The sequence below is a fragment of the Dendropsophus ebraccatus genome, chromosome 4 (genome assembly GCF_027789765.1).
Source record: "Dendropsophus ebraccatus isolate aDenEbr1 chromosome 4, aDenEbr1.pat, whole genome shotgun sequence".
Taxonomy (NCBI): Eukaryota; Metazoa; Chordata; class Amphibia; order Anura; family Hylidae; genus Dendropsophus; species Dendropsophus ebraccatus.
The window spans coordinates 90,710,362-90,723,858 of record NC_091457.1 but is presented as its reverse complement, the minus strand read 5'-3'; positions in this window follow the sequence as shown (position 1 = coordinate 90,723,858).

Sequence of the window (13,497 nt, the reverse complement as noted above, 5' to 3'; positions counted from 1 at the left end):
GGGTATGGAAAGACATCATGTCACGTCCATGGATTGCTGGATCTGCACTGAACAGACATCATTACTGGGTCTTGCTAAAATGAAGTTCAGCCACACCAAGCTTACAATGGAGCAGAGCTGACAGCAGTGCTGAATTGCCCACAAAGCTTACAACCACCACACAAACCACTGTGAAGTTCTCTAGGAATTTTGTAAAGTATCACAAACCCTTCCTCAATGGACCTTTTCACCCTTTTTCTAGTGATGGTTTTTATGCACCCCTATGTGGCTTGCCTGTTAGATGTGGTCAAGGAGATGAGACATGGTTATCTTATGATTTTGGTCATTTGATGTAAACCTCTTTGGAGTTTTGAGGGAAGGCAAGTCTATAATCAAGCAATATACTAATGCACCCCCTCATCTCAGAGAAATGACGATATAGCACACGTCTTAGTGCCTGCAAATCCATTCTCCATAATTATATTGAGAGCTTACATGAGATTTAGAGTACAGTGCCCCCTTCCTTTTTGTAATATTAAAATTGTTTTATCCTTTTATTTATTAAGTTCGATAACCCACTGGAAATATTCATAGTAAAAAGGGACAGTAAAGGAAAAACACCTCCTACCGGGTATCCAGTTCTGCCCTGTTCCCCTATACTCATAGGAGCTGGTAATGTCTTCATTCTGGGGCTCTTGTCTTTACAATATGCAGAAAATCAGGTTCCTTGTCTCTTTTTGACATCTCCCTCAACTTACCAAGAACTTTTTTTTTTGTATGTAAACGTGCCTTACTTTGTGCATGCTTGACCTAGTGCCAATCATTCCTTCACTTTTTGCATTGAATTTAAACCTCCCTCTTTTCTTGTACATAATAAAATGCAATTTTATACATTTCCTAATGTTGCATTGATTGCATCTGGACACCAAAATGAATTGGGATGTTGTTTATAAAATGAATAAATAAAATAACTGAAGGTTGTGTCATGGTGTCCATATTGTCTCTTATAGACCCATTTATGCAATGGTAACTAAATAATTAGAAGTTAGTAAAATGTACATAGTTTAGCGCAACATAACAGCACTTGTATTCACTCCAAAAGGGACAAATGTAACCCACAACTATTGGTGGACACCCCTACTCTGAATGATTAGAATGCAAGGAATTGTAGTTCTTAAAGGGGTTGTCCAGTGAAAATATTTTTCTTTAAAATCATTCTATTAAGAAATCTCAAGCCTTCCCATACTTATTAGCTGCTGTATGTCCTACAGGAAATGTTTTATTTTCAGTCTGACACAGTGCTCTCTGCTGACATCTCTGGCCGAACATTTCCTGCAGGATATACAGCAGATGATATATATGGGAAAACTTGAGATTTTTTTTAATAGAAGTAAATTACAAATTTATATAACTTTCTGACACCAGTTGATTTGAACAAAAAAGATTTTCGCTGGACAACCCCTTTAAAGCGAACCTCTGGTACCATGTTGTAGAGGTCCCCATGTCCTATACGGTTTGGGGGGGTCGGCCTTTCTGCTGGTGCCAGTATTTTGAAGAAAACCTACTTTTATTGATGCTACGGGACAAGGATCCAATCTGGCGTGGCCTAGAGCATCCGTGCCCTAGGCCTGCAGCACCTCTCTCCCCACCACCCTTCACTTTCAGCACGCCCCTGAGCTGGATGGAGGCAGGGAGAGAGGCACCGCAGGCCAAGGGCACGGATAATCTAGGACACGCCAGATTGACTCCCTGCCCCGCTGCAGCAATAAAAGTAGTTTTTGTTCAAAATACCGGCAAAGGGAGAAAGGCCGACCCTTAAACTGGACGCAACGTGAGGACCGCTAAAATGCGGTACTGGCTGTTTAGGGTGGCTACAAGATTCACTTTAAAAGCACTTGGTACACTGATTGTCTGGTGCCTGCAAGCACTGTGATCTCTGCAATAAAGACTCAAGATTCAGTAGTACTGTAAATGTCTATCAGGCTACTTTAACACGTTCTGCACAAGGTCTGTATATACGGAACAGACTTTGGAACTCCCAGCATTCATTATAATGCCGTGATCTGCGCACTACTGTACTGACACAGCTGTGTCAGTGCAGCAGTGCAAAGATTTACCTATTTCAGAGCTTACGGCTTTATAATGAATGATGATGCTGAGAGTTTCGAAGACTGTTCTGTATATACAGACTGTGTGCAGAACGCGAGAGTAAGACCTTAGTCCATGGCACAATGGGTTGCAAAACTGATTTGCCTATTATTTTTCTAAATAGGGCAAAATGATTCCAATAACCCTGGATGTTGGATGCTGGCATTTTACTGCATTTTGTTTAATAATATACATAGTACAAAAATGGAGCAACTGGGTAAGAAAATATAGCAGTCTACTTTTTGCCAGGAAAGCTAATCTGTCGTAATACTTAGGCAGTTTATTTCTGCCAAAAATGACATTAACACGACTGTCAACAATCATGACTGTTCACATAAATATGGAAGGACATTCAAGGTAGCGTGCAAATCCTCCCTTTTATAGATGTAGTGCATTAGTAGGGTGTCATATTTTGATATATTGCCTTGCGTTGATGGAAGGCTGTTCAGGTGTTGTTGGACTTTAATATGGTACTGGAATGCAGAAGTTCAAAGTGTGATCTACAATTATCCGTGTGAATAAAGGAGTCTACTTCAAGGTATTTGATTATAAATATTAAAATTGTTTATGCGTAAGTCCTTTAATCCAGGCGCCTGGAGGAAGCTAGCGTATAATGTTGTTCTGCTCCGGCAGCTAGGATGTGGCCTGTTCTGCTTCCCGGGTAAAGCCCTTATAAATCCAGGTATTCTCATTACTTCCAGCCTACGATTTAACCCTCTTTACTTCCAGCCACTGAGCAGTGGGAAGGATACAGATGAGAATGTGGCATAAACTCTAACAACCAGGCTCATCTAACACTGATAAAAGCAACATGTTTCTCCTTTATTGCTCTATATAAAGTCTTTTATACTGGGCTATTAACATTTCAGGATTGCCAGACTAGAGTATAATACAGATCTTGATCAGACTGACCTGTGAAGGACTTTCTGGAGCAAGAAGAGTCTGTAAAATTCCAGAGCTGAATTCACAATTCTACAAGCTAAAGATATCACAGAATTTCATGCTTGTTTTCTACAGAGAACACAACTTGGTCATGTGCATTCTGCATAATCATCTAAGGTTATAAACAAAAACCATAGCTATTCATACAGGAACTCCTTTAGCCGAACGGCTTTTCGGACATGTTTCTAACCAACAAGCACTAGAAGCACTGAAGGACATTAAGCAAATCAATGACAATAACCAATAACAAAAATCGCTATAACAATATGGAAAGGTGCTGATACACGACCCAGCACACTACGTAAACATCTTTCTGAAGCCCGCATCCCTGCCTAGCTTTTAGAGAAAATGTACATTAATAAAGTCCTGTGCTGTCTGTTAAAGGACAAGTGCCATGAAAAACTTTTTCCCAGTAATTGAAGCACATTACAAAGTTATATAACTCTGTAATATGCTTCAATCACCTATCTGCCCCCTTTCCCTGTCTTTTCCCCCCTCCACCCCCCACCAGGAAGTGCACTAAACTCACACAGACCACCACCACCAGGCAGCTCCTTCTTGTGAGGAGTCATCAGCAGGAGGGCTGCTCTAGGTCCTGTTACACCAGCCCCCCCCCTCCCCTCCTTGTCAGGTGACTCTGCTTGCTCAGCTTATCTTCTCTAGTGACATGACTCCTTCACTGAGTCCACGGCAGCAGGAGAGGGTATGAGGGGAGGGGGAGAGCGGGTATGAGGGGAGGGGGGAGCTGCCTATGTGCCGGAGTCAGTCAGAGGGAAGATAAGCATGACATGTGACAAGTGATGGCTTGCAGTTGTTCAGCCAATGGGAGCTGAGAAAGCCTGTCACCTGACAAGGCAGGGGAGGGGGGAGGCTAGTGTAACAGGAGAAGGAGCTGAGAGAAGAGCTTGGTGACGGTGACGACAGTAATCAGGTCTGTGTGAGTCAGGACACTTCCTGGTGGGGGGTGGAGGGGGGAAAAGACAGGGAAGGGAGGCAGATAGGTGATTGAAGCATATTACAGAGTTATATAACTTTCTAATGTGCTTCAATTACTGGGAAAAAGTTTTTCATGGCACTTGTCCTTTAATTCCCCCCAAGCGGTCATCTGGGCGTCTGCTCAGCCTGAACTAGTCACGGTCCCCTGCGCATTCCAGTGCTGTAATCATGCCCCTTTAGGCGTGATTGAAAGCGATGTCATCTGATTACATCACACAGAGGCAGGCCTTTGCGCCAGCGAGTCATGGCCGGTGCTTCCTCACGCCGGACATGTGCAGTACAGCAGCTTTATTAGTGTACGTTTTCTCAAAACACTGGGCAGGGATGTGGGCTTCAGAAATAGGTTTAGGAAGTGTGCTGGGTCATGTACCCACACATTTCCTTAGGGTACTATTACACGGAACGATAATCGGCCGAATCGGCCAGATTATCGTTCCGTGTAATAAATACAACGATCATCGGCTGATCGTTCATATAGGTTTGGAGCTATATTTGTCGGGCGCCGACCGCGCACCGCTATGTGTAATTGCGAAGAAGTACACAAAACAAGGCTATGCGTTTAAAAATTACATAGTTTTTATTAACATGATTAAAAATATCATACATACCTCCCAACTTTTGCAAAGAGCAAAGAGGGACATGTGCGCCGCGGTCCCCATAGCCACGCCCCCATAGCGACCCTCCATAGCCACGCCCCCATAGCAACCCTCCATAGCCACGCCCCCATAGCAACCCTCCATAGCCACTCCCCTACAGTCACCACATGCTGCTGACTGAATAGTGCCTTATATAGTATCCAATCCCCCCAAAAATGCCCTATATAGTATCCAATCCCCCATTATAGTGCCCCACATAGTATCCAATGCCCCCATATATGCCCCACATAGTATCCAATGCCCCCATATATGCCCGACATAGTATCCAATCCCGCACATAGTGCCCCACATAGTGTCCAATCCCCCACATAGTGTCCAATCCCCCACATAGAATCCAATCCCCCATATAGTGCCCCACATAGTATCCAATGCCCCCATATAGTGCCCCACATAGTAGCCAATGCCCCCATATAGAGCCCCACATAGTAGCCTATGCCCCCATATAGTGCCCCACATAGTAGCCAATGCCCCCATATAGTGCCCCACATAGTAGCCAATCCCCCCATATAGTGCCCACATAGTAGCCAATCCCCACATAGTGCCCCACATAGTAGCCAATCCCCATATAGTGCCCCACATAGTAGCCAATCCCCACATAGTGCCCCACATAGTAGCTAATGCCCCATATAGTGCCCCACATATTATCCAATCCCCCATATAGAGCCCCACATAGTAGCCAATCCCCATATAGTGCCCACATAGTAGCCAATGCCCCCATATAGTGCCCCACATAGTAGCCAATCCCCCCATATAGTGCCCCACATAGTAGCCAATCCCCATATAGTGCCCCACATAGTAGCCAATCCCCCCATATAGTGCCCCACATAGTAGCCAATCCCCCCATATAGTGCCCCCCACATAGTAGCCAATCCCCATATAGTGCCCCACATAGTAGCCAATCCCCCATAGAGTGCCCACATAGTAGCCAATGCCCCCATATAGTGCCCCACATAGTAGCCAATCCCCCATATATGCCCACATAGTAGCCAATGCCCCCATATGGTGCCCCACATAGTAGCCAATACCCCATATAGTGCCCCACATAGTAGCCAATCCCCCCACATAGTAGCCAATACCCCATATAGCGCCCCACATAGTAGCCAATACCCCCCATTAGTGTGGCCCCAGCGAAAAAAACAATAAACCAGTAACTCACCTGTCCTCCGGTCCCAGCAGCTCCTCTCCCGGCAGAGCGCGCACTCCCGTCATCCTCCGGGGCGGGCAGCGGGGTACAGAGACACTGACTGTGCCGGAAGTGACCTGCAGCCTCTATATGAATTACTTCCGGTACAGTCAGTGACTCTGTACTCCGCTGCCCGCCCCGGAGGATGACGGGAGTGCGCGCTCTGCCGGGAGAGGAGCTGCTGGGACCGGCGGACAGGTGAGTTACTGGTTTATTGTTTTTTTCGCTGGGGCCACATATAATGCGGGACACTGGGGGCCGTTCCGGGACCGCGGGACAGCACCCCGAAAACGGGACTGTCCCGCGAAATCCGGGACGGTTGGGAGGTATGTATCATAACATATTATAGTGCAAAAAGGATCCAGCAAAGACAGACAGAAACCACAGTATTAAGGTCATATAATCGCATGAACAAGTATGGGCAAGCGTCTGTAGAAAATAAATCTCAGCACATGCAGTGTATCCACATGGCCTCAGGGCTGCTAAACACAGACTGGCATAACCTGAGAAGTGTCTACCAAGAATATAAGTATCGCTTACCCATAGTGGAGTCTGGCGTCTGTAACCCCGACGCACGTTTCGCGTAAGATCGCTTTCTCAAGGGGCGTGTCTAACGTTCCACCGGCGGGCGTGCGTTCCAGTGACGTAGGCCGGGAGGAAGTCGCGTGATTCCTTGCCCCTCCTGTGACCTGCGTCGCTGCCCGGAAGGAATCCACATCAAAAATAGCGTGAGATACAGGAATTAGACACTCCCCTTGAGAAAGCAATCTTACGCGAAACGTGCGTCGGGGTTACAGACGCCAGACTTCACTATGGGTAAGCGATACTTATATTCTTGGTAGACACTTCTCAGGTTATGCCAGTCTGTGTTTAGCAGCCCTGAGGCCATGTGGATACACTGCATGTGCTGATATGTATTTTCTACAGACGCTTGCCCATACTTGTTCATGCGATTATATGACCTTAATACTGTGGTTTCTGTCTGTCTTTGCTGGATCGTTTTTGCACTATAATATATGTTATGAGATTTTTAATCATGTTAATAAAAACTATGTAATTTTTAAACGCATAGCCTTGTTTTGTGTACTTGTTTGTAAAGAAAGGCTATCATATGGTAAATTTCTGGACAGAGTAAGGTGTGGTTAATTAACTCTGCTAGGTCAGAGACCAATATAATGATGTAAATGTCCATTGGAACTATTGTGTATAAATACGTGTAATAGCGGTGCGCGGCCGGCGACTGATGATATACATTACGTATCCACGTTCCAGGGCTGCTCCTGCGGTCCGCTTCTCCCCGAGTCCCGCGCACTCCAGCTTCAGAGTGGCCTGTCAGCTGACAGGCCACTCAGCCAATCACAGGCCATGGCGGTCCCGGCCTGTGATTGGCTGAGCGGCCTGTCAGCCGACAGGCCACTCTGAAGCTAGAGCGCGCGGGATGCGGGGAGAAGCCGACCGCAGGAGCAGCCCTGGAACGTGGATAGGTAATGTATGTAGTTTAAACAAGGGCTGCAAGGACATCAGTAACAATGTCCTTGCAGCCCTTGTTAAACGATTATCGGACTGTGTAATAGGCCCGGTAAACGAGCGAAGATCTAGCAGATCGCTGCTCGTTTACAGGTATTATCAGGCCCCCATCGGCCTGTGTAATACCACCCTTAGTGTTATATTGATCTTTGTTGTGATCGGTTCCTATTAACAGTCTCCATCAACCCTGTTTACATGGGAGGTAAGGCACACATAATCTACTCTACGTGGATGGAACAACTTGCGTGGGTTTCCTCTAGGTACTCCGGTTTCCTCCCACACCCAAAAACATACAGATAGGTTAATCGCTGCGGAATCTGTGTGCGCTATATAAATAAATAAAATACAAAAGGATTCATAATCTTTCCCACCTGACAAAAAATAAAACACAGAGATGACTTTTCACAATGGAGGAACAAGCCATACAAGGGGACATATCACCTAGCTATATAAATCATTACTTCCAGATCATGGGTTATGCAAAAATTGACTCTGGTCTAGCCCGATGGTCCAACAACAACCCAGATCTAAATACTAAAACTATACTTCATACTTTGGAATATGCATAAAAGGTGTTGTCCTCTGCCAGATACCAAGAGATAACCCTGAAAATACTACATACGGCATACATTTCCCCACAAAAGGAATACCTAATGGGCATTTATTCAACAGATGCATGCCTTAAATGCTGTGAACCTCAAGCAGACATCTATCACTGTAGTCTTGCTCACACAAAGGTTCACCAATTGACAGAAATCCATCTTACTACTTTCATGCCTAAGGACCCTTTAAAGCTACTCTGTACCCACAATTTGACCCCCCCTCCAAACCGCTTGTACCTTTGGATAGCTGCTTTTAATCCAAGATCTGTCCTGGGGTCCATTCGGCAGGTGATGCAGTTATTGTGCTAAAAAACAACTTTTAAACTTGCAGCCCCATGCCCTATGGGAGTGGCCTAGATTGTGTATGCATTAGGCTGGCACAACCTCTCTGTCCCTCCTCCCCACCCTTCTCATCATTAGGAATGCTCCAGGCAGATTGCCTACAATTCGTCAGTTGTGACAGCCCGGCACATGGGCTGGATCGTTAAGACACCTGTGCAAATGTTCAGCATGGAGAAAATGTTCCAGTGGCATTCCTAATGATAAAGTGGGGAGGAGGGACGGAGGGGTTGTGCAAAGTTAGGGCACAGATACTCCCGCAGGGCACGGGGCTGTAAGTTTAAAAGTTGTGTTTTAGGACAGTAACTGCATCACCTGCCAAACGGACCGCAGGACAGATCTTGGATTAAAAGCAGTTATCCAAAGGTACAAGTGGTTTGGGGGGGTTAGATTGTGGGTACAGAGTCTCTTTAAGGGCAATTTGGATGGCCAGATCCCATAAAGTGCACAAAAGACTGCAGAAAGCCACTAAACTGTATTGCAGCAGCAGCTAAAGAAAGCTATCCTGCAGGTATGGATTTCCCCGCAGCTACAACCAAAGAAACTATTTCTGGAAAAATTAACTTATCTGCTTCGTATAGATTAAATGGAGACTTCTATTTGTAAAGAGAAAAGATCTGAAAATTTCTTTAATATTTGGGAAAGTTTTATATTCATTCTCCCCAGACAAATCCACAGGCAAATTAAGACTGACTTTCGTTCCTCTTCCCGTATATTGGGCATAAATACCTTTTAGGATTTTTCCTGAAGGATGCGTGTACCAGAAAATAGACCCGGAAATTATAGATGTTCTATATTCGTCTAGAATTCCGGCATGGATGCCCCATAGAACCCTATCGGGGCCCATGGAATTACGGATAGCTCCAGATGCGCATCCCAGCCCGGTCAATTACTCCTAAACAGAGCCAGCATTGTGATACCACTCATGCGTTTGCAAAGCTGGGAGTCAGAGAGAGAAGGCAGACAGGAACAACACTGCAGCAGGTGAGTATAGCTTCCCCCCCTCCCCTTTTTGGTTTTTATGGTTAGGAAACACTGATCAGGAGGCCTTTTTAGGCGGATTCAGGAAACAATGGCCACGGACATGTGAAGGGGGCCTATTGTAATATGTGCACTATGAGGGAGATTTATTAAAGGGTAAAATATAGACTGGTGTAAACTGCCCACAGCAACCAATCACAGCTCAGCTTTCAGCTCCGGTAAAATGAAAGAGGAGCTGTTATTGGCTGTGGTGGGCGGTTTACACCAGTCTATATTTTACACCCTTTGATAAATCTGGGCCTATGACTCCAGAAGAAGACTAGTGAGTGCAGCTCTGAAGCATAATACATAATTTAACTTGGAATCAGTACAGAACAAGTGATGTATATACCAATTGGCATAGATTTAATCAATCTCTCTGAGACAAAAAACCTGTCAGCTTTATGTTTCAGACAGATAGCAACCAATCACAGTCTAGCTTTTTGTTTCTCAAAATGAACTGTTATTGGTTGCTACCTGTCTGATAGCAAGTGCAGTTCTGCAGTTTAATACAGGATGTAACTCAGGATCAATACAGGATAAGTAATGTATGTAAACAGTGACCCGTCCCTGGCATCTGAATTGCAGTCTGAACACATATGTGGACACACAGCCAAAGAGCACCTGTTAGTGGGAATGATAATGTTCCAAATCAATTATGGCTATCAGAGACCTTGAAAATGCTTAAGAACTTAAAACACGTGTCAGTGGAGTTTTAAATAAAAAGGAGGGATGCAAGTCAGGCCTGAAGAAGCAGCGTTGGGACTCTGCAAGAACATTCCTGAACAGCCTGGCAAACTCTGCAGCTGTATAGAAATCATGTGTGAACCAAGTTTTGCAAATGTGGTGTTGTTAAAGGGGTTATCCAGTGAAAATCTTTTTCTTTCAAATCAACTTGTTTCAAAAAGATATACAGATTTGTAATTACTAATTTAAATTTAAATCTCAAGTCTTCCCATACTTCAGCTGCTGTATGCCCCGCAGGAAGTGGTATATTCTTTTCAGTCTTCACAGTGCTCTCTGCTGCCACCTCTTTCCAGAGACAGGAACTGTCCAGAGCAGCAGCAGATTCCCATAAAAAAAAAAAACTTTCCTGCTCTGAACAGTTCCTTTTTCGGACAGCAGTGGCGGCTTATAATGTGGGCGGTTTGGACGGCTGCTCGGGCCCCGTGGCTCCGGGGGGGGGCCCATGCCATGCCGCCCACATTATAATCCGCCACTGCACTCTCTTGTGACCACAAGCATTGTTTTGCTTGGGGTCACAAGAGTCCGACTCTTACTGTTCCCCATCTGATGTGCGGCTGCCGGGGGTGTCCCGTCCTATCCCCGGCAGCCGCCCATCAGCCGTGGACAGACCAGGAGGTGAGAGGCTCGACGGGGGAACGGACGGCAGGTGAGTTCTGTTTTGTTTTTTGTGTTAGAGGAGGGGGGACCATCTATTAGGGGGGGGGGAGAAGAGGGGGGCCATCTATAAGGGGGGGAAGAGGGGGACCACCTATGAGGGGGGGGGGGGGAAGAGGGAGACCCCCTAAGAGGGGGGAAGAGGGAGACCATCTAGAAGGAGGGAAGAGGGGGACCATCTAGAAGGGGGGAAGAGGGGGACCATCTAAAAGGGGGGAAAGAGGGGGACCATCTAGAAGGAGGGAAGAGGGGGGCCATCTAGAAGGAGGGAAGAGGGGGGCCATCTAGAAGGAGGGAAGAGGGGGCCATCTAGAAGGAGGGAAGAGGGGGCCATCTAGAAGGAGGGAAGAGGGGGGCCATCGAGAAGGGGGGAAGAGGGGGAGCATCTAGAAGGAGGGAAGAGGGGGACCATCTAGAAGGAGGGAAGAGGGGGACCGTCTAGAAGGAGGGAAGAGGGGGAGCATCTATAAGGAGGGAAGAGGGGGACCGTCTATAAGGAGGGAAGAGGGGGACCATCTATAAGGAGGGAAGAGAGGGACCGTCTATAAGGAGGGACGAGGGGAACCATCTATAAGGGGGGGAAGAGGGGGACCATCTATAAGGAGGGAAGAGGGGGACCATCTATAAGGAGGGAAGAGGGGGACCATCTATAAGGAGGGAAGAGGGGGACCATCTATAAGGAGGAAAGAGGGGGACCATCTATTAGGAGGGAAGAGGGGGACCATCTATAAGGAGGAAAGAGGGGGACCATCTATAAGGAGGGAAGAGGGGGACCATCTATAAGGAGGGAAGAGGGGGACCATCAATAAGGGGGGGGGAAGAGGGGGCCAGCTGACATCCTCTGTGCTGCTGTGACCTCCCCTATAGATCAGCACCCTCCTCTCCTGACATCCTCTGTGCAGCTGTGACCTGGGAGGGGGGGGGACAGCAGGGGACCAGGTGAGGTGGCAAGATGTTTATTGGTGGCAACAGCAGGAAACCAGGAGGCAATATGTTTATTGGGGGCAACAGCGGGGGAACAAGTGGCAATATGTTTATTGGGGGCAGTGGAGGTGGGGTGGACAATGCTTACTGGGGGTAGCAGCAAGGGATCAAATATTATGTTTATTGGGGCCAGCAGGGAGGGGAGGCAGGCAGTGTTTATTGGGGACAGCGTGGTTGGTGGGTGGTGCAGTAGCGGATTATAATGTGGGCGGTTTGGGCAGATTGACCGGGGGGGGGGGGTGGGGGAGGTTGGGTGGACAGTCCGGGGCCCAGGGTACATTTAATTCGCCACTGTCGGACAGAGGTGGTAGCAAAGAGCACTGTGTCAGGCTGAAAAGAAAACAACATTTCCTGCAGGTCATACAGCAGCTGATAAGTATGGGAAGACTTGAAAGAATTAAAAAGAATTAAATTACAAAATCTAAATAACTAAACTTTCTGAAACCAGTTGATTTGAAAGAAATTTTTCACTGGATAACCCCTTTAAAAACCAAGAGGGGCAAACTTAACATTTGTGGCGTGATATGCAAGGCTACAGCACCACCTCTGTCAGCATTTTTTTAATAAAACTTTTTAGATAGATTAGGGGGAAGATTTATCAAACATGGTCTAAAGTGAAACTGGCTCAGTTGCCCCTAGCAACCAGATTTCACCTATCATTTTCCAAAGAGTCTGTAAGGAATGAAAGGTGGAATCTGATTGGTTGCTAGGGGACACTGAGACAGTTTCACTTTACGCCATGTTTGGTAAATCTCCCCCAATGTTCCTAAATAAGCACTTGGTAATACTAAAATTCTGTTATTATGGTTCCGATTTTCAAAGCAAATACACAAACTCTATGTTCCCACAACATCTTTTTATGGCTGCCTTCGTGGATGGATGTGATTTCGATGCTAAAAATGGCTGTATTATACAAATTCCAAAAACACAGACCAACCAGGAAAATCCCTTTTAGAGTACCGGAAAATGTTTCTAAAATGTTGTTTCTGAGGCAGCAAAATTTGTTAACTAATTCAGAAACAGAGAAATGTGCAGATTTGGAAGCCAGTCTGTTTGATCTGTTTTAAAGTTTTTATTTTATTTTTTTTCTCACTTTCCACAAATATATAAATAAAAAATAATAATTTAAAGTGCACCTCCAGTTGTGAAAAATGACTTTTACAGCTCTGCTCCCCTTTAGCTGTATTATTTCAATGCAGCTGCAGAGGTTTTTAGGCCATTAAGTAATGTCCTTGCAGAATCGCTTAGGCCCCCTTCACACGTCCGGAAAAAACATCCGGATTTCCTGATAGGACCCAAAGACTTTAATTGGTCACGGACACCCTTCCGGATTTTTCCGGAAGGGTGTCAGTTCCAGAAAATATATCCAGAAAAAAAATAGGTCATGTCCTATTTTTGTCCGGAATTCCGTCCCGGACGCCCCCTTAGAAGTCTATGGGAGTGCCGGAATCACAGGCACTTTCCTGATGTACATCAGGAAAGTGCCAGTGATTCCGGATGATTGAGAGCCCGCGGGCACCCCTGCTGCCCGAACTCCACGCCACCACCACCCCAAGGGATCGGACAGGACATCAGGTTCTCTGCCCCTGCACCCAGACATCAGCTGCCACCGCCCGGTGGCCCTGCCACATCACCCCGCCCCCGCCCCCCCTTGACCTCTGTGGCCCCCGGTAACCTGTCCCCCCCGGCCCCCCCCATCCCGAGACCGCAGCAGGTTGCA